Source organism: Cimex lectularius, unplaced genomic scaffold (genome assembly GCF_000648675.2).
Source record: "Cimex lectularius strain Harlan isolate CLEC.00 unplaced genomic scaffold, Clec_2.1 scaffold246, whole genome shotgun sequence".
Lineage (NCBI taxonomy): Eukaryota > Metazoa > Arthropoda > Insecta > Hemiptera > Cimicidae > Cimex > Cimex lectularius.
This window is the reverse complement of record NW_019392852.1, coordinates 647,083-669,842: the sequence shown is the minus strand read 5'-3', so window position 1 is coordinate 669,842 and position 22,760 is coordinate 647,083.

Below are 22,760 nucleotides of genomic sequence, written 5' to 3'. Positions count from 1 at the left end.
TTCTTTTTTTTTTTATTCCACTTATATATATATAATACGTAGAGAATTCCATTTATCAAAAAAAAATTTATTATTATAAAAAGATAAGTTAACTTAAAATATACATAATAATTCAGGATTATCATGTCTGTATATATAAATGTATCAAAACTTATTTAATTTTATATTATTTTTAATTAAAAGTTTGACTGAATAATTCAACTAAATATGCACAAAAACGTATTATTTAAATTGCTCAATACATTCAAATATAGCAACGTGTAATTAACTTAAATTTAAATTTATTTTACCACATTGGGAGTATATATAATTTAACTGTTTTAATACGTTGTAATATTAAATTGAAATGTCATTAGCAATGGTAGCGAGGGATTGTAATGGAGTTGATTTGGAGGGATGGTGCTATGAATTATAAAAAGCCTTGCTGCAGGAAGGCCTTAGAAAGAGTTTGATTATTGTAATACTCGTCGGAGGCCTCTGAGCCCCCTAATGAAACATTAAGATCCAATTTGGGATCCTCGGGTGCCTTCATACACCCTTCTTAAAGCACCCCTCGGCTCTTTTAAATATTTAAAATTTGCAATCCCCCACAGCACAGGGATTCCCGTGGGGTAAAGGGTGGAGCCATTTAGCCACGAAATTTTTACATATTAGACAAGGCAAAATTGTCCAAAAGGGGCGGGTGAATAATCCTCCTAGGCCCCTTTCCAGGACGGCCGGTCGTTTTTTGACCTCGTTTTTTTATCCTTACGGTCAACGCCCACCGTCACCGCCCGTCCTGGAGTTATAATTCGCAATTTTGTAATTACCCTCTGTAAGCCGGGGGAAGCGACACCCTTTTCATTTTCCACTCGACCGTTTGTCTCAATTGGTATGCTCGCTTCCCTTCCACCCTTCTCTCATTTATTTCAACATTTGCCGAAACCTTCTGTAACATCTGTAAGGTTAGGTGCCGACTCATTCTCTAACTTATTCATTCATCAATACTAATCTTGACTCATATACGACAATTCCTCTAAAATAGGCATGTAAATTGTTTTACATGTACGAAATATCAAAATGCCATTCATATTTAAATGCAAATGTTTATTTCGAGATCATTAGATGCGGTCTGGCGTAACGTAGGTTTAGAAAAACATTTTCTTTGTTGTGCCAACGTTTCGATCTTTATTGAGATCATCTTCAGGGTCTAGGATTTATAAACATTAGGAATATTCACGATGTTTGTAAGATGTTAACTCGTGTTAACTCGAATAGAGAAATGTCCAGTAAGATCGTAAACGCCCCCTTCTATTCTTAGCATGTTAAACGTTAATTTTTCCGCAATGCTGCAAGTAGCGATTGGTAGAACCAAAAATAAAGCTATAACAATCCTTGACAACTGTTGTTGTTTGTTTTGGTTTTCTTTTGTGTTAAATTGTAAGATGGATGAAATTCATAACAAAGGAAAATTAATCAACTCATTCATTCAAAATGCTATCTATGCACTCGAAAAGTAATAGCAAATGACACGCTTCGATTCGTGCCGACATACGTGGGTTGTATCCTAAGGTCTAACAGTCTACAACTTTATAACTTTATAGGATGTGGGATGTATCTATTATGAATGAGAGTATAAGGACAGTTCAGAAATGACCAAAAGAAATGTATTGATCTGATTTACTTAACGCGTATTTAAGAATAAAACACATGTAAACAAAAAACAGCTGTTAATTTCATGGCTGCCAGGTTGGTTACCTACGCCCTAACGGACAGCAATGTGACTACATTTTCCACCTAACATCTAAGATTGGTCCTGGCTTGTTAGATCGAGCAATGTGAACTAGCTGATTCTTACAAGTCTACGTCATCATTTTTCTCGATCTAACAGGACTCAACGGAGTTAACAGGGTTAACACAAAGATCGTGAATACCCCTATTGTTTAAATTATAAAATTCATATAAGATGAGAAAAAATGAATTTATACAAGGATAGAAATTTTAGACTCAATCAAAGCATTTGTACTAATTCAAAGTGTTTGTTTTCTGTGTAGATGTGTCATTTCTATGTGTCGTGTTCAAAGTGCCAGTTTGATATTAAGTTTTTTGTTTATGTACGTTGGAGTTTGAAGGAGTGGTGAAGGAAGTAGCGGTGGAAATCCATTTTTCTATGATGAGTCGGTTCTTTGAGGCGAAGGAACCGACGAAGGGAAACAATGTGCAATGGTTCGGCCTGATTATCCTTTCAGGATAATATAAACGGGGATAATTACGGAAAGGAAAGACAAATCGTTGAAGAATTAGACTATGTAGAAATGTTTGATGTGTTGAATGTCATGATTGTTTTATATGTTTTGGTGTTATATGTATGTTATTGATATAAAATTTGATTAATGATATTAGCTGCGACTGAGTTTACATGTGTCTGTTCTTTAATTGGTGCTGTGTCTCTGTTGATGTAACCATTTCTAAACAGTTAGTTTTCTGAAAGTTTTTTTTTTAAATTCGAAATTGTGTTAGTGTTCAAAATAGTGGATAGCCAGTGCTGTAGGGTTTTGTTTGGGTTTACTGCGATCATAGAGTAGGTTGCTTTACCCTCTTATCCAGATGCTGGCATGTAGTTTTGATGTAAGTTGCCGGACAATTTAAACATTTGATTTTGTAAATTACATCAGACTAATTTGTTACTACTTGTGTGGGATCTTTAATTTTGTATTGATTGAGTCTAAAATTTGTATCATTGTATGAATTCATATTTTCACATGTTAAATGTATTTGTATAATTTAAACAAAGTTGATAAATCCCTGGCAGTGAAGGTGATCTCAATAAAGATTGAAACGTTGGCACGATAAAGAAAATGTTATCTAAACCTACGTCACACCAGACGGTTGCCAAATAATCATTAATTAACGGTCACAAAAGACCACACATTTAAATGCAAAGTATATATCGTCTTAGAGTTATTCTCCATAAAGATTTTTATTTTAGTTAAAATAACTTTAATGTAAATAATAATTCAAATGTAAAAACAAAACAATTTAGCTGTTGGCTAGTATGCAGTTGTAATTTTATGTTTAACAAAAGCATTATTCGGCTTATTAGTTAAAAACAACATGGGCAGTGACAAGGTCTATTCACTAAAACAAGTGGGATAAGGGAGTTGCTATTCAAACTGTAAACATATGTTGAGTGTGACCAAGAAAATCTTTCCCTCACATTGTATAATTTTAGACCTTTCTCTAAAAAAGGAGGCGGTTTCTTTCTTACCATTTGGACATTCACCATCAATAATCAAACGGGGGCTTTTACCAGCTTTATAAGATTGTTCAATTTTATGTTAATATTGATTCTAAGACTGCTAATTTTCGTCATTATTACTAATTCATTTCGTTTAAATTAGTCTTATAGCATTGTGGCCACTATGTTAAACAATATTTGAATTCATTTATAAGTAAGTGTGTTTAATGAATTGCGAAGTTTTCAAGTTTAAATTGGCCCAGTTTGTCAGTCTCTGTCAGGCGGTTTTCCTCTGTCTGCCGGGCCACAACACTTTGTGGTTCTTCGAGGTTGGATCTCATTGCATATATGCATATAATTTGTATTTCAGCGTTGGTTGATTAATTACTGGCTCATCTTGCGTTCTTTGTCAGCCCTTATTTGACGTTTTTATTGGTTTCTTTTTTTTTTTATTCCACTTTGAAACCAGATTTTCAAAATGGCCTAAAACTTTAACGTTACTAAACTAGAAGATAAATAGGGATATTGGAAAATGAAATTGAAGCTAGAGGAAATGATATAAGTAAAACTATCTATCTTGGAACATAATTTTCAATCATATCGCACCTGACCAAATGCTGTTTTTCTGTTTATGACTCTATTGGGTGGTATTGCTGCAGCTGATGATATGTGATGTTATATCGGAGGAATATAAAGCTGTCCAAATTTTTAAATATGACAATTATAAATCAATACTCCTAAGCAGTTCTACCTATGAAACGCTGATAATACAAACAATAGGAACACAGTGCAGAACTTGACCTATAATTGTTAATTGTAATGCATTTTGTCCTGACATAAACTGGAGCAAGGTAATTTATTTGTCAATGAGATCAAATTTTGCAATCATATAATTTATTTTTGTCATTATTTTCAATTATTACGCACTCACATCTATGTATTGAAAAATAAATCACAAACATAAAATGTAACTGTTTACGTTTTAATTATGAAATTTGATTATAATTGGTATATATACAAAAATATCTCTCTGGTGTTGGTTGGCTTGGGAGTGGATGAATTGGATTGATCGACACTGATCACTTCACTGGGTCTGTTTGTTTTCGCTGCTTTTCGTTTAACTGATGTGCGCTTTGCGTGAGGATGACAGTTGCTGATTGATTGTCCATTTCTTACGGAAGATGGCGTAATGTTCAAACGCCCATAAGTTAAGCGTAGACTGGCGAGAATGGACGGATCTAGTGAAGTGATCAGTGCCAGTCAGTTCGAAAATATCTCTGTTATGAGCTGACAATAATGGTCATTCGTGTGGATTTTGAGTTGGCGTTATTATTGGAAGTAGGATTCACCCGGAATAAACCAATTGTTTGAGTGGCTGTGAGGCGTGTAAAACCTGTAATTTAGTGAATAGGGGTTCAGTTCAATGGGCAAACCCTGGCCGGCTAGGGAGTAGGATTAAAACCCCGCTAACTCTCGTATTTAGGAACTCGCGCAGTGGATAATTAGACGACACGTCTACACTTGCATTCCAACGAAGTGTAGTCCTGCCTTTAGAAGTCCTTCGTGGCGTTAAATTAGTAGATCCGGCCGAGTGACAAGGTGGGTGTTAATTTAGTCCCCAGCGTTCTGGGGGCCCCGCAGCCTAACTCTGATCAAATATTAATTACATCGGTTGTCACACTCTGTTACCATGTCACCTCCAACAGATCTTTGTCCTCTTTGACGGTTCGTCAATCCTCCTTTTGTACATAACAATTGCGTCAACATTGCATCTCCCTCGACTCTATATTGCTTTAGAGAGAAAAAAATTAATAAACTTTCATCTGGGACTACTCAATTATTATATTTTCTCCTACAAGTAACTATTATTCATTCTCAGAATAAAAAGAATCATAGTAAATGGAAGGAAAAATTATCTGAAAAGAGGTATATGCAATCTTCTATATAAATACCAATGTGATAAAAAGTAATTTTTTATGAAATAGTTTAACAATAATATAAATAACGAGAAAACAAAAAATTTCAAAATTTGTGGGTGCAGGCGATTCAACAGGATCAAAATATTGAAAGTTTTTTTTAAAATGTTAACGTGGTTGTTAAAAAAGGATATTTTTGAATTATAAACTCCGAAAATTTAATTAGTTATATACAAGTATACATCACTCTAGATACATATTTAATTCTATTTTACTCTTTCACGCTATCACTCAATGACTCTCGCTCTTTCGCGTGCTCTATCGACCTATTTGGCTCTCACTCTCTTTCTCTCTCTCTCACTCTTCTCAGAATCTCTCTCCCTCCCTCTCCCTCCCTCTCTCTCAATCTCTCTCTTTCTTTTCTCAGTGTCTCTCTCTCACTCCCTCCCTCCCTCACGCATTCTCTCTCTCTCTCTCTCTTTTCTCAGTTTTCTCAGTCTCTCTCTCTCTCTATCGCAATCTATATCTCTCTTTTCTCAGTGTGTGTGTGTGTCTCTCTCTCTCTTCCTCCCTCTCTCTTTCCCTCCCTCCCTCGTTCACTCCCCCCTCTCACCATACCTCCCTCCCACCCCTCTTACTCTTTCTCACTATTTTGCTCTATTTATCTTATTCTCTTTCATTCAGCTATATAGCTTCAACATTTAACTATCTATTTTTTTCTCTGCTACTCTACCTCCGCCCGTCTGTCATTCTCGCTCTCTCTCTCTCTCTCTCACTTTCTCTTTATGTCTCTCTCTTTCCCTCTCTCGCATTTCTTTGTCCCTTTCACCCACTCTCACTCCAACACTTTCTCCTCCTCTTTCTTTCTCTTTCCCACTCTCCCATGTCTTTGTCCTTTCACCCATTCCCTCTGCTACACTTTCACCCCCTCTCTCTTTCTCTTTCCCTTCTAATCTCTCTCTATATCTCTCTCTTTCCTTCTCATATTTCTCTTCCTCTCACTCCTCTCGCTTCGACTAATTCCTTCGTTCTCTCCCTTTCTATCCTAATTCTTTCACTCTCTCACCCTTCTCTTCACCTCTCACAGCCATTCAATTTTTCAATGAATAAATGGGGAAAAAGTATATAAACTATTATGAACCTTCATCCTAGTGAAATAAGCCTCAAAGAATTAGTTTGGATTTTATTATGGATTTCTATTGGCTCAAATCCGCATATGTATTGCATATATACAAACATCGAGTTGAGCTGATTAGTTTTTCGTACACCACCGTCAAATTTATCTGTTGCGATTTTCAGTAAATTGACGGCAGACTCGAGAATCACCCACCCTGGGTGTTGGCAGTCCGGAGGCAGACCTTAGTCTTATCATTCATTCATACTCACGTTCATTCTTAAATACATTCATTCATATTTACATAGCATTCATTCAATTAGGGTGAGTACTTCATATTCCTCAATCACCCTTCACACATACTGTACACCTAACCAAATTGAGGGTAAATGATATACGATATTCTACCATCGACCCTCTTACGTCACACATTTACTTTAATAAATGCAATCACTCTCAACAAAAACTAAGTATACACTTTATTATTACTATATTTAATAGTACAACCCCGTTTCTTCAAAGAATCGGAACAGGATCACTCCAGCGCGTCCTCTTTATGGAGCCAAGGAACTGCACGCTTCAATTAGGTGGGACACATTGAGCAACCTTTTTCTGTAGGCCGGTCACATATGCGTATTTTGGCTCAAAAGTAAGTGTGTATAAGTGTCCGTTTGTCAATCTCGCATGGCCTATTCTTAATCGGGTGATGATGACCTTTCTTCTACGAGACAGTTCCTCCGAGGGCCACCCATCGACAGCGCTCTTGATACGCGAGAGCTTCTCTGTCGATGCGACCCATCGACGCTGTCACCCTATTTTAATCAAGTTTTTATTCATTCTGAGCGTGAGAGGGCCGAATCGCCAGGTTAGGTCCGGTGCTTGAGACATCCCGGCCTTAGTCGTCTCGTCCGCCTTTTTATTACTCTCGATCTATGTGTCCAGGAACTCAGATAACAACCACCTTTTAGTCAAATCGCTCAAGTACGTGGTATATCTCCAACAAAAGCAATACGAGAGGGTCGATGGAAAACCTGTTACGGACCGCAGTAACCACGCTGAGGGAGTCGGTGCAGACTAGGTACGAAGGCCACCATCGGTAAAAATTATTGTTACTATTACTATTATTTTTATTATGCGTTACTATAATCTTTTTTTATTAAGTTCTTATTCTAAAAATTTTTTACGTAATATTTTTCATTTTAAAATATGCCACTGTTATATATAATCCACCAGAATGTGCGTTTCCTTGTTGTTAGACATAAATTTCCATCTCAACCGAGTATTATAAGAAGCCTGCCGCTCATCATATTTTACACGTCAGACATTTTTGTGGCTGTCAGCTTTTATTGAAAGAAAACGGATTCGGCCAGCGTTCAGAACTGTCGGTTGGTGGGAACGGTTCGGCCGGGACCAAAACCAATTGTTGGTGCGGTTGAACATTCCCTTCAGGCGTGCTACGCGAACGGAATCAGTAAACGGCTGAAAGGAGGCCGGGCCTATCTATCAGCCCCTTTCCAGCGGCAGCCGTGTTCCTATTTAAAGACAAGGCAGCAAGAAAAACGAGGCTCTGTAATTCTGCATTACGGCCCAGAACGAGATAAGACTCGGCTTGAGATTTTCCATCACTTTCATACACGGCTTTCCCAAAGGACAGGTAGAGCGGGTTTTAACGATTTAAACAATCCAATTCGTTTTTCAATCAATCTATCTTATTTACGGCTTAAAAGAAACGCTTTTTTTTCATCCAGGAATCAACGAAACGAATCAACTATTTTCTTGTCTTCCTTACGACAAGAATAAAATCATGGGAAAACATTTATATATGTGTGTGTGTGTGTGTGTTTTTTTTAAAGGTATCTTCTTTAAGGTTTCTCTTTGACCATAAAACTCAGACAGGTTGAAGAAAAGTATTATAAACGAACAGTTAAATATTTCATTATTTTTATCATGTAGTGATTAGTTATACATATGCTCTATTAATTATACACAAGTTTTCATTTCGAAAAAATTGTGTACAATTAATTGAGAAAAGTTAACTAGTTGTGGAATATATAATTTCTCATGAGAAACGTGTATAATTTAAGTCCGATTTCGATTCTTTCTACTGTATGAATAAATTAACTGATTTCAACCACTTTTTTATCATTCCAGGTTGATTTTACCGTTGAAAGGTTGACGTTTTTGGAACTTCGAATATACCATAAGGATGCTTATTAAATGAAAAAGTTTTTATGGTGTTTGCCACCCGTAAAAACAGTTATTTTTGGAAAGTTATCAAAAGTTTCTCCTTTTTTAAAATTCTTCATTTTGGGTTGAATCAAAAAACATACATCGGCGTTTGAAAAATTAGCTTCTTCTCATAGGAAATTTAATGCAGAATTCAAAAATTTGGTTACAAATTGGAATAGACCCTCTAGATTTTGAAAAAATGCCAATTTATGGCTTAAGGCAGAAAAAACACGTAAAAATTCCTATACAGCGATTAGGTCGATTGCATTGTACTCTATTTAAGATGTACGATAAACCAATTCTTTTTTTCGGGTTTATGCTGGAGCATCCTGTACACAGACGGGTTTACATAACAGAATATAATATTCAATAGCTTTCATCCCTTTCCAGGGTTGTATGTATTATTCTATATTATAGGATTCTATATACGTAACATGTAGCTTTTACAAAATTGGTACTATAGTACGATAGAAATTATGCAATTGCCACAAAAAATAAATAAAAAAAAAAGTGGATTTATTGGTTTGAAAAATTAGAGACAAAGATTTTACGAAAGGAAAACGGGAAAAGTTGCATCTAAATATTCCAAATCTCATAAATGGTTGTATATATTAATTATAGTTAAAAAAAAAAAATTCCAAAAGGAATAATGTTAATCGAATAAAGTGAATTTATTTAGATATTTTTCCATAAATCAACAGAGATAAAATAAAATTATAAAAAAGTACACAGTAAATAAATTGCACAAAATTTCTTTGGGTATTTTTTAATTTTTGAAGAAACTACCAGATTCCAAAACTGAATTAATAATTTCTAATCAGTTTAGAATCCCACATATATGTTTTTTTTGGCTATGTTTCGTGGATTTTTGTCTACTATTTCACAGTTTCTTATTTAACGCATAAGGTAACTTTTTCGAAATAACTGGTTTGTAGTCAACAATTGCTAATATGTCGAAAGCTTGGCAGATAACGTTTGGATTTATGTTATCATCCATCCAGTCCATACCTAGATCCAGATTAGTCGTTAGTAAAAATGTGGTTGATACATCTAACACTTTAAATTCTAAGTAGAAACTGTGGTTCTCCGCATCTTTGTTATCAGCAGATGAAAACCGTTTTAAAGTGAATTGTATTATTATTATGTAATTGTATTACATTTAAATGTAATTGCGTGAACAGGATTATCTTTCTTTCAAAATCTCAATTTAATATTTTGAATAAAAATTTGGATGAATAGTTTAGTCAAATAATTGTGTCTGGGTAGACTATGTAAAGGTTAATCTTTAGATTTCTATTTTTTCCTTTTTCTGTAAAGGAAAAACGTTAAAGGAAGAAGATTTCATCACAAACTAAGCTGAGAAATGTTGCAATGTCAGAGCAGGTTGGCGCCATGTCACTCCTAATTGTGCACCACTCCGAACCCCTTGCTCACCGTTTCCACCCTCACGGATCTCACTTCCCGTCAACAGGATGCCGTCAGCCGGGCACAATGTCCACCTCTGTAAATACAGACGTGGTCAAAAACCCCAATTTTCCCGTTCCGTGCAGCCCCCTGTTGGCTTAAAGAGCAATGGTCCAATATCGGTACACCTTTCTTAAGTATTTATGCAAAATTAACACTGTATTGAATATAACTTTTGTCGGAAGCTGGAGTGTATCGGACCAAACGTTTTAAAAATGTCAAATCTAGAATGTTGGCTATTTTTTGAACTTAAAACACCAATTTATTTTTATGCATCATATTTCAGTTGCTTAAGCATTTCGGACTATGCTCCTAGTCTTCAGAGCTCGCTATTTTTCTAAGTTGAACTTCCTTTTTTACTTATCTACACTAAATTTTTGATCAGCTGTCCTCATCATTAATAAATCTAGAAATGATATAGTTTTATTACGTTCTAACTCAAGTGGGAATTTAATTTTTTGCGTGGACAATATTTAACGCATCAAGCAAATCTTTGTAAACAATTTTGTGAATGTAAATTAATGCATCATCCACATATTTTTTTAATAAACTTATTCAAATTTTAGCTTTTTTGGGAACACTGTAACTAATTTCGTTTATAAAGATTTCTGAAATGGCAGGACTCAAATTACTTCCCATTGGTAAGCCGAATATTTGTTTATATATAACTCAGTTAAACGTAAAATAAGAATTCGTAAAAGAAAGGCTTAAAATCTCGAGAAATGTTTCTTTATTCAGATTAGTGAATTTCAATTTAGTTCAATTTAGAAAAATAGCGAGCTCTGAAAATGGACCAAGGACCTAGCCTGAAATGCTTAACAAACTGAAATGTATTGTATAAAAAAGATTGGTGTGTGTAGTTATCAAAATAAACAACTTTTTCTATTTAAAATATATGTACCTTGAAATGAAAATAAAATTAATATAAACAAATAAATATTATATGGAGATCGTGGGATGCGATTTGGTGTGACGTAGGTTTTAGAAAAACATTTATTTATAGTGCCAAAGTTTCGATCTTTATTGAGATCATCTTCATGGCCCAAAGTTGTCATTCTTCTGTGTCTTCACTCTCAGAAGAATGACACATCTACACGGAAAACAAACACTTTGAGCCTGAAGATGATCTAAATAAAGATCGAAACGTTGACAGGATAAAGAAAATGGTTTTCTAAAACCTACGTCACACCAGACCGCATTTCACGATCTCCATATAATCATTAACCAACGGTCACTAAATACCACACATTTAAAAAAATAACATTTGTTTTAAAAATTATTTTAACTACTTTTAACAATTTCAATAGATATATTATATTAAATAAAAAGTGTAGGTAGGTAGCTATGAAAAATCAAAACATGGTATTTTTAAAGGACCCTATTAGTTTTTATCCTTGTTCATCTCGACCTAACCAGTGGAAAATACGTCAATTTTATCTCCCCACAGTACAAATGTTATTCTACTTTATTGTTGTTATTACCTTTCGTAAATGGCAGTAATGAGATAGTTCATAATAGAAGCCCTGTATATCCCTGCTTTTCTTAACAATTAGGAAGTTTTTATTTTATATTTGTGCAATTTCTTAACGGCCTTATGTTTTCCATATTAGCCAGAGATGGCACTTGTGCTGAATGAAAGCAAATTCCAGGGCATTAGCCTGTTGAGTGTAGTTAATAAGATATTCGAAAAGTGCATTCAGCACCGACTTAACCTCCACATTAATGCTAATAGCATTATCTTAGATGAGCAGCACGGCTTTAGACTGGGCCTCTCTACGGCCACCCAACTCATTCGCGTAGTAGATCATGTGACCAAGATGTTCAATAAAAAAAACACACACTGGGATGGTCCTCTTAGACATGGAGAAGGCCGTTGATTCAGTCTGGTAGGACGGTATTGTATACAGGCTCATTGAAATGAATTTCCCTGGATACCTTATAAAAGTTGTCATGGACTACTTAAAAAACCTTGTTTCCGTGTTTCCCTAAACAATGAAACTTCTAGACCTTCCCCAATTGCCGCCGGAGTTCCCCAAGGTTCAATCCTAGGGCCATGCTTGTTTCTCCTTTTTATAAATCCGCTCCCCTCATTGAGAAATTGCAACATTGCGCTTTATGCGGATGATATTGCTGTCTATTGTTCATCCTGGAGGCCTAAGACAATTGTGAAAAGATTAAATGACAGCATCTCCAGGATTTGTCACCGCTGGAAACTCAGGATTAATGTCCCCAAAACTGAGGCCATATTTTTCACAAAATAACGACCAAAATTCAGGGAAACCATTTTAATTCACGGACACAAAATTGAGTTGTGTGAAAGGGTAAAATACTAGGGTTTAACTCTGGACCGAAAACTTAACTTCTCTAGGCATATAAATGATATAGTTACAAAAGGTAAAATAGCTGTAAAAGCCTTATTTCCGCTGATGGCCCGTGAGAGTGGAATGAGCTTTGAAAATAAACTAATTATTTATAAAGTAGTTATTAAACCTATGCTGCTGTATGCTTGCCCAGCATGGAGTTACACGTGAATCCAACATCCAAAAACTGCAAGTGGTCCAAAATAAATTTCTAAGGTTTATAACCTCACTACCTCGATACACCAGAATTGGCCTCCTCCATGAGACAGCGGGTGTGGAGTATATTAATTCCGAATTAAAGCGTCTGTCCAGGAATTTTTTTATGGGTCTTTCCTCCAGCAAGAACACTACTTGTAGGGATATAGGAGTTTATGATTTAAACTTTGCATGGAAACATAGAAGGATTAGGCACAATACAAAAAATCTAGGATCTGTGATATATTTCTTGTTTCCTCTAGAGCTGTGATACTATAAAACAATTTTTTGATAATTCAATTACCCGTGCTGTATTGTTCTTTTTATTCTCATTTATTTATTTATATTTTTGTTAACACATTTTTGTTAATTCATTTGTTAATTGTTATCCTATTTGATATAGTGGGTTTTTTAAGAAAATTTTTCCTACTCTTTTCTTGTTTGATTAATTAAAAATAACAACAAACTAGGACTAGGTGCGTGGATAGGAAAAAGTGTTGAAATAGGACGTAAAAGTGCCCCGCCATTTCCCCTGCTTAATGAATGTCATGTAACATAATGTATAAGTATTTTTTTTAATAAATGTTTATTCATTCATTCATTCAAAATTGGTGGGAATTGAGACCATGACCGCGGGTTCTCCGAGCTCTCGACTATCGCGGTCCAATTTTTTTGGTTCTTTTCATTGCTATTTTACTAATTATTTTTTTGAGGTCAAGGCAATCAAAACCTTGTACAAATGATTACCAACTCATATTTACAAAATGATAACAATAGAAAACAAATCTTCAGTTATTACGTTATGCATCATTGAAACGATTTGCTAAGAAATAAAACGTTAATGTTAGCCCCAAAAGGTAAAATCCTGGCGGGGGGGGGGGCGAAGAATAATATTCATTTTATTGGTCGGGGAACCAGTCAGCGATAGCATTTATTGAAATCGAAAAAATTGTAAGACTCATCACTGACCTCATGGGAACTCCATTTTTTTAAACAAAATCTACAAAACCTTTGGTTATTTTCCTCTGAATCCGATTTGCAGGAAAGCATGTCTGTTTTTTTCATTATCTTAATTAATTATTACATTTGTGTAGTATATTTTTAATTTAATGAAAATTAGGGTTGAAATGAAAAATTAGTGTCACGTGCGGGACTGATACCAACTTAAGATCTGTTATTATAGATTTTTGTTTTGTACAAAAAGTTTAAAGTAAAAATTTCGAGACAAAAACTGTTTGCCATTGTAGTTATGTATCCCAGGAAAGAAAAAACCATTAGATTTGATACAAAGGTATTTGATTAACACCCGTTTTGATTGATTGCCCATCCATAAGAAGCTATTTTTACTCGAGGAAGAACGGTTTGGGAAAAAACATAGCCATTAACGGTCACAATGCCTTCCTGGGTACAGCCGGCCTTTTGTACAGGCTTGAATCAGCTTTCCTTCCTTGGCTGGGAAATTGATTAGCATTGTGCTACTCGCTCAACAGACATTACGCCATCTACATTACCGTTTTCATTTTTCTTTCAATCCTGAAAGAATCCGACCGGGATTAAAAAGTGCTATTGTACTTTTGAAATGGTTCTACCTTCGGAGCAGGCGGAAACCGTTTGGGGCACACAGAGGAACCGCTAGGATTCTCGATTTGACCGTCGAAACAATCGAACTTCATCCCGTTAGTTGAAAAAGGGAGGTTTGCTTAACGAAACAAAGGGGCTTTAATTGAAATAAAAAAAATGACTTCAGTGGTCTGGCTAATTCGTAAGGAAAATAAATAATTCCTCTGTCCGCAATGTTAAAAAAAATTCTTTTAAAATAGTTTGTTTATTTGGACCAATAAAACAAGCAATTACAAATTTCAATTCAATTCAACTAGTTTGTGCACATTTTGTAAGTTTAAAAGCATAAAGACTGAACAGAGGATATTGGATATATATAAAGAAAAAAAAACTATGTGACGAGTATAACTTATTGTGATTTCAACTAATTTGAACTAAATTCTTTTTTTTTTAATGATAACTGTTTTATTTATATTTATATTTTATAAACTAATCCGTGATATTAACAAAGAAAAAATAAAAAACACATGTTCTTTATTCCCTCCACGTGCATGGTAGAAATAATGGAATGAATTATGCACGAGAACAACATTCGGCAAAGGGCGTAAATAAAGTGTAGAATTTCCTAAGAAAGGTAGAAGGGCCCCATCAGGGGAAAAGGGGAATGGAAGGTCGTAGGAATGGGAAGAGACGGATTTCTTACTGGCAACATGTAAAAGGCCCTTAATTTGAAATTCCAGCAGCGAGACTTCTTAGGCGCTGGAAGCAGGGGAGCAGATGTCTGTAGCTGAAAGCAACCCCCTTCAAGCCTGCAGGCCGGCACACCTCTCCCCCACAGTACTTATTCTTTTACAAAACTCAAAACAATTTTGACACGCTCCCTTTCCCGACGGCGGCTTATTTCGCTAACTGGAGAAACGAAGAAGGATTTTGACAACATCAACACAAAATATAAAGTATTATAAATAGTCACCGTCCTTTTTCCTCATTTAACGTTCTTTCTGGTGACACAAACTAGATTTTTATGCAGATAGTAATTATGAAATTTATAAGCAATTTGTTTTACAATTACCTAAGTAGAAAAATTAAAAAACACCCAAAACCTGAAATTACTTCTTTACCGTTGATTTTTGGACAGGGGTTTATAGGAAGTATTTTTATTGCATATGGTGAGTAGAAATACCTCCTGAAATTTTCCTTTCCTGAAATTTTTTTCCCAGCATATATATATATATATATATATATATATATATATAGAGAGAGAGAGAGAGAGAGAGTGAGTGAGAGAGGGAGGTAGAAAGATAATTTTTCCATCTAATAGGTTGAACCGAATTGTATTTGAAAGGAATAACGGCGTTTTTTGTCAATCAACAATAAAACTATGCATTGTGGGACTATTTTATATTAAATAATACTTTTAATACTTTTATATTTTTTTCAAATTTTATTTCATTTATTTATTTTTTATTTGTTCAATACGTGTTTATATTTTCTCTTCTCTGGGAAGCAAATTGATGACAAGACCGAGTATATTTTGTACTAGGAGTGATTTAGTACACTATAATAAAAAGTTGAAGCTAAGCCAAGAAAATCGGCAATAAAACGAGTAATTTCTTAAGAGAATTGTTCTTTTCCTTACTTTGTTATAGGAAAGCAGACTATAGCCATGCAATTTATTTTCCAATTTAGTTTGTCTAAATTTTATCCAGATTTGGAATCAATATTCGATTTTATTTGTTGGATTAATATTCCGATGAGTTTATTCAAGACTAATTTTATTATTTTAATTTTATTGCGGCAAGGATAAACGTTTATCTTTGGGTGTTGATATCAAAGTACTTTTAAATAATGTCTATGATAGAAATTTGAAGCCGAGCCAAAAGGATCGGTGATAAAACAAGATATTTGATTTGTTATCTCGAAAATAGGAATAGGGACAGTTTTATAGTTTCCTTTTGTGAGAGTTGTCTAAAATAGAGGCTCATACCTTATATCCAGCCGGAGGCGCGGCGGTTGGCATTAGCCAAATTGAAATCTTCTCCGAAAAGATAGGGGTCTGCTGAAGGGAGGACGCAGAAAATATTTACATTAAGGAAATAGGAAGGGAGAAATATCCTTTGGGCCGGTCCAGAGAGTTGAGACGGCGCTAGTAGGTTCGTGGCGATGCTGTGGCGGTGGGGGGGAGGGTTCAAGCTGCCCTTTGTGACTTATGAGTTATGATAGCCTCGACCCACTCCTTTCACCCCGTCCGGCATATAGGGGATGTCAGAAGTCACTGGCTTGTTACCCGCTCCACTGGATGAATGTGTCCTTCTCTAACTTTTCCAACATATTTGTGTTTGAATGCGTATGTAAATATATTTCCAAAGAGGGAAGGCGAAACGGCTCTTGGAGGAGTCGTTACCCTCCTTCAACCCTCCTTTCACAATGACAGTGGTGTTTCTTTAATGTCTTTTATCTCTCCTTGGATTGAATGGAAAAGTCTCGGCTGCGTTGCACGATTTAACCTCAAAAGTCAATTCAATATATTTTTAAAACGTGTTACTTTTATGCTGATGACTGTTTTGTGGAAGTAGAGTCGTAAAGAAGACAACACATGCGTATAAGTTGAAATTCATTTAGTTTGTTATTACTCTTTCAAAAGGCTCAATATTTACTGTCGAAAGAAAATGTTTTGTTGGCCATCTGCGCATTACAAAACAGTGCTCTTCAAAAAAGTACAGAATGTGAAAAATGCCATATTAAGAATAATAAGTGCTTCTCTGTTTGAAACCATTACATACGTTCACAAAGACCTTTAATACTCGTAAATCTTTAATAAACCTGGTAATTTAAATTATTTTAGTGTTATTAAAAATAAAAGATTAATATTTCCACAACTAAAATAATCAATAAAACAATTCTGACCAAAATTGATTTATTTAACGCACAAATATAACTTTGCTTAGATCTCCTCTTACCTCGTTTGAGGTTTATCGTACTCCGTTCGTTTTTCCTTCACCCCACATTGCTATTAAGACTTTACGTAAGTTATCAGTTACTAGTCATTTTTTTCAAACTGGCAAGAAACGTCAAATCAGAAAGTACGCATTCCTGAATTATAAACATTTCTTTCGTCAATGTATGACTTCAAATTCAACGTATGGCCGTGATCGACTCAACTGCTGATTAATGTTACATTATTTTGGTAATTTTTAAAATTTCCTTTTCAATTTACGTTATTGTCATAATAATAAACCGCTATAACTTCTTCAACATTAATTTCCAATACGGAACAAATATTAAAACAATTATTGCGGTAATGTGCGGACTTGGGGAGATTGAGTGTAGATCTGACACAAATGAAATTTTAATTAACAATAATGACATTCTTGATGTTTATGACACAAAGCAAAACAACGACGATGAGAAATGCGATATTATTTACAAGGAGCCGGTATTTTGGGAGAAATACGAGAAGTGATATAAGCCAACTTGTCAACTATATTTAATTTTATTCAATTTTCACATGACTTTTGTGCGCGTATAAAAATTAAGTTACTTATAAAAATAAAAATTGAATTTTCTAAGTTCTATTTTTTGTTGAATATTTTGAAGAACATAGTGTTGAATAATTTTCGTTTGCCTGTGACGTTCAAATTTTTATTTTTTAAAGGTTTGAATTTTATATTTTAAACGTGTGAAAGACAAAGGTGTTTTAAAAAAATCATTTACTGAATTATCGGCTTTTATTTAACTATAACCGTCTAATAGTGCCAAAATATGTGCAGGAATGGTGAAATTTGCCCACATTGGCTGCTTGGTGAGAAACTTTCTCAATTTCGTCTTTAAAAATTGGTAAGTAGAATAAACTGATAAATAAATAAGCAATCGTTAATTAAAAGGCTAAACGGTCATATGCCCAAGTAAATTTATGTATAAAGTGTGGACAAAATAAAGTAGTTCAAAACATAAGACAAAAATGATTTTGTGGTTTTTAATGACTGGTCCAGAAACAACTCATTTTTTTAACCCCGGATAGCTGTGAAAGATTTGTACACAAGAAAAAAATGCTATGCTTTATGCTTTAGAAAACAAAATATCATGCTCTGATCGACCAGAATATAAAATTGTCTGCTTACGGCAAGAAATAGAGTTCTTGACCTTCTAACATGATCGTAGAACTATCGTTGCACTGTTATTTTCTGATAATTTTTGTTAAATATCGTACTATGTTGATTTAAACAATGTAGGTTCATAATTCAGATTCTGTCTCTTCTCTGGGTAAGTAAATCGCGCAGTTCGACGTTGTTTCGATGCGGTTCATCAATCACTGGGATCTGCCACGGACATATTAGGATCATATTGCTGACAGAGTTTCATTTTTTGAAATTGCGTTCGGTCGTCCGAAGATTAAGTGAACTGTTGATTGAAACGAGTTTGTAAATATGTATGGATGCGTGTTTAGCAAGATGTTTATTGATTCCATCACCATAATTTGTATTCGACAATATGCTTGCAGTTGTTTTTTACTACCATACATTGATAGTAAATACATTTCTGTAATTGTCTTATTTATATCTACAAATAAATTTCTAAAATTTCTTATCAATCTCATAATTTATCTGGTTTATAGTGCATCAATATGTCAACACAAATATGATTTTTTAATTGGAGTTGTGTATCGTTGAAGTAATCAGCCGGTTTTTATAGATTTCTTGTTATTAAAGATCCATTTCGAGCCCTCCTTGCACCTTCTAAACCCATATTTTGTAAATATATGTTATTACATATATTTAAAAAAAATGTGTTTAGAAATACATTTATTGTGAAAACAAATTATTTCTATATACATAATTTGCATCGATCTTTGAACTTATTGTTGATAAGTCACGAATTTAACAACTATGAACTTCTGCTTAAAAATTAACGAATTCCAAAATAGGATGCACGGTTGGGTTCTAGTTCTTGTCCTAAAATCACCTCATAAATTTCCTGTGTTTGAAACCATAAATTTCACTATGTGTGCTGTTTAGTGACCGTTAGCCAATGATTATTTGGAGATCGTTTGGTGTGGTCTGGTGTGACGTAGGTTTAGAAAAAATTTTTCTTTATCATGCTAACGTTTCGATCTTTATTGAGACACTCTCAACACGACACACAAGAATGACATCTTCACGGAAAACAAACTCTTTGAGCCCTGAAGATGATCTCAATAAAGATCGAAACTAAAGATGAGATGATGTATCGACCTGCTTGTTGAACAACTTGAGCAAAAGTATCTTCGGTGACGTCACAACACAAACAACAATTCTTTATGTTTTTGCCGAGCTTTGGACGATTATAATTACAATTATCGTCATCATCAGAGCTTTAGCTCGATGAGTGTTGAAATATATCTTGAGCGCAAGAAACTGCATTTATAATAAAATTTATTAAAATTTGGTGAAGGTCAGTATTTTCTGTCGTTTCTGTTGTGACCTCACCGAAGATCCTTCTGTTCGAGTTGAAAAAAAGATCGAAACGTTGGCACGATAAAGAAAATGTTTTTTCTAAAACCTACGCCACACCAGACCGCACCTCACGATCTCCAAATAATTTCACTATTATAACACGCTGTTTACTGCAAAAATCATCACATAATTAATGGAAACAGAGCAAATACGTTCAATCTACCAAGCTATTTTTATTTAGTTATTTATATTCTTTTTTTAAAACTACTTGTCAGGGTAATAGTGAGCCCCTTGAACAAATTGCATGAAACGGCAGACATAGCATGTTAGTAATTGACAAAGTGCTGACCTTTTCTAAAAACCTATACTCACTAGGCATGCCGAAATATATATTTCAATCGGTTTCATTAGAAAATCCTGACGTAAATCGGATGTACGTTATATATATTTAGTTCGGTTTATGATTATTATATTGTATAAATTATGTAAAGTATGTAAAATAAGCAATGATTGGCTTTGGTTTTAAGATTTGTTGACACATGTACCACATTTATAACTATTCTGAGTAGTATTGATTGAAAGTTACAGCTTATTTATTTCTAAGGTCGAATAGATTCATTCTTATCCGATTGCCTGGACGGTTATTTCTTATCCTTTCAAATCTCCGCCTGGCTGGGTAATCAGAAGATGGGAAAAGGAAGCAGGGAATGGATGCTACCTAATCCCGGGATTTATATCCAAAAGCAAAGAACTCGTGTTTCCTATTCGAAATAGAACAATCCAGAAATCGTCCTTGATAAATATGGCCCTTTTATCATTTCTAGCTGCGTTTATTTAAAGGTGTAATATTCGATTCGGACGTTTAAATTCCTTACCTCTTGGAGTTCGACGTTAACGTTAGAAATATAAGCCAAATTTATCTTCGTGTGATTTCATTATTTCTTTTAACCCGAGCATAGTATACTTTAGACAAGAAAGACGAAGATAAAAGCCGGTATTAATTTCCGTTTTGTTTAAAAAAAGAAGTAAAACCTACGATATGTTTGGTCCTGTTCAGAATTGTTTGCACTAAAAGCGTCTGCGACACACCCCGTGGTTATTTTTCCTACCGGAAGTCGCTCTATAGGAAAAATACACATCAGGGGCCATCCCTTACTGTAAACAACATAAAAATTCCATATGAGGGACAAACATGTGGGAGATGTGATATTGATATGGGATTAGCAATTCAGGACGTGTTATTTTTATTGATAGGACTATTACACCGAGTATTACTCTTGCCTTAATTTATTTCCGATCCTCCTTGCACCCTGATTGTCATCGTCTGATATTCTATTGGATTCAATCGGATCGTATTAAAAGTGAGTACTAAATAAAACATTTTTTAAATATTTGATCACTAAGTATAATATATCAGGGCTTGACATTGCATAATATACATTAAAGTCTCAACCATAAGAATTTTTCACCTTTGCAAAATTAAGTTTACAACAGATTTTCAATAATCATGCAGTTTATGTGATTAAACTACTCCGCTAAATTTTAGTTTTATACAGTTATCACTCTACTAATGGGTTTGTTATTTTCGACAGTAATAATTGACAAAATATTATTAACATTTTCTTTACGAAGCCGAAAAATTCTATATGTACATTTACGTATCTCAACTTAATTAATAACAGTGACTATATAAAGGCAATTCTGAACTCTGCATTTAAGCAAGCATATTTATATTAGGACATAATGCTGCGCAACGATATAATATATATTCGATTACAAAGATGAAAAATTCCATTACAATAAAAAAATGTATATCAAAATTAATTGCAATTTATAGAACTCTATACATATTATGTTTAAAAATACGCAGCTAAAAACATACACAGTCAACAGAATGTGACTGAGAAATCAGGTACAGAGAGAGAGAAAAGTTGAGAGAGGTATGACATAAAATTATATTTTTTTACATAGAATTAGATCTTTTGAAGCAAAAAATAGATAGAGAGGAGATAAATATAACTAGAAAGAAAGAGAATGAGAGGAAAATAAAAAGAGTTAAAGTAAGAGTGAGAGAGAGTGGTGATAGGATATAACGTTTCATTTGTCACGCAGAATTAGGCTCCAGGAAAAAGAGAGAGAGAGAGATAGAAGAGAGAGAAAGAGAAGGAGGGAGAGGGAGAGAGAGAGGGTGAAAATTGAGTGTGAGAGGAAAGAGAGAGAGAGAGAGAGAGAGAGTGTGTGAGGGGGAGGGGGAGACGGAGATGGAGAGAGAGAGAGAGAGTGACAGAGAGATAGATAGATAGATAGAGAGAGAGAGAGAGAGAGAGAGAGAGAGAGAGAGAGAGAGGGAGAGAGAGAGAGAGAGAGTGACAGAGAGATAGATAGATAGAGAGAGAGAGAGAGAGAGAGAGAGAGAGAGAGAGAGAGAGAGAGAGAGAGAGAGAGAGAGGGAGAGAGAGAGAGAGAGAGTGAGAGAGAGAGAGATAGATAGAGAGAGAGAGAGAGAGAGAGAGAGAGAGAGAGGGAGAGAGAGAGAGAGAGAGATTCCCAATTTTTAATTGTACGTACGGTGTAAAAGGCTCTAACTGTAAGAATGTATTTATTTGCATGAAAGGTTAAGTGTGAACGGACGAGTCTGTGAAGGAATATAAAGTACCCCCACTGACATGTCAAACTAGTTAGGTTAAATATAGAATAAATTCTTTTTTAACTCTATGTGTGCGTGAATGTATGTGTGCGTGCTTCTATAATATTGATTGAATTAGGGCTCTTAACCACGGTGAGAGGAAGCGTTTATTAAGGAAGAAGTTACGTCATTATGTTCGATGTACCACACATTTCAGCAGAAGGTAAATTGCCCATGACTGCGAAAGACAAACCGGAGAGAGAGAATATGCATTATTTTCTTATCCTTGGTAAAAGGTATATACGTGTGTGTTACTAAACTTGAAATACGTGCTCACAAAAAAAATGCCAAAACATTGTTTCAAAATGATTAAATTACCTTTTTTTATTTACAATATCTTCTCCTAGCTGGTAAGGAAGAAAGCTTGGTTATGTAAATATTTTTTGACCTACTAGTTATACTAAAAAGAAAAATTAAAAAATCAATCTCACATCCGTAGCATCGCCTTGTTAGTATCAATTAATGAAAAGTTTGTACACATAAAGTCAGTGATCCCACTCCATACCCTCCAATAATCGATTAGATTGAAAATTAGTGGTTATACATTAGATAATTAGGGAATCAAAACGCGAGTTTTTTTAAAAAGT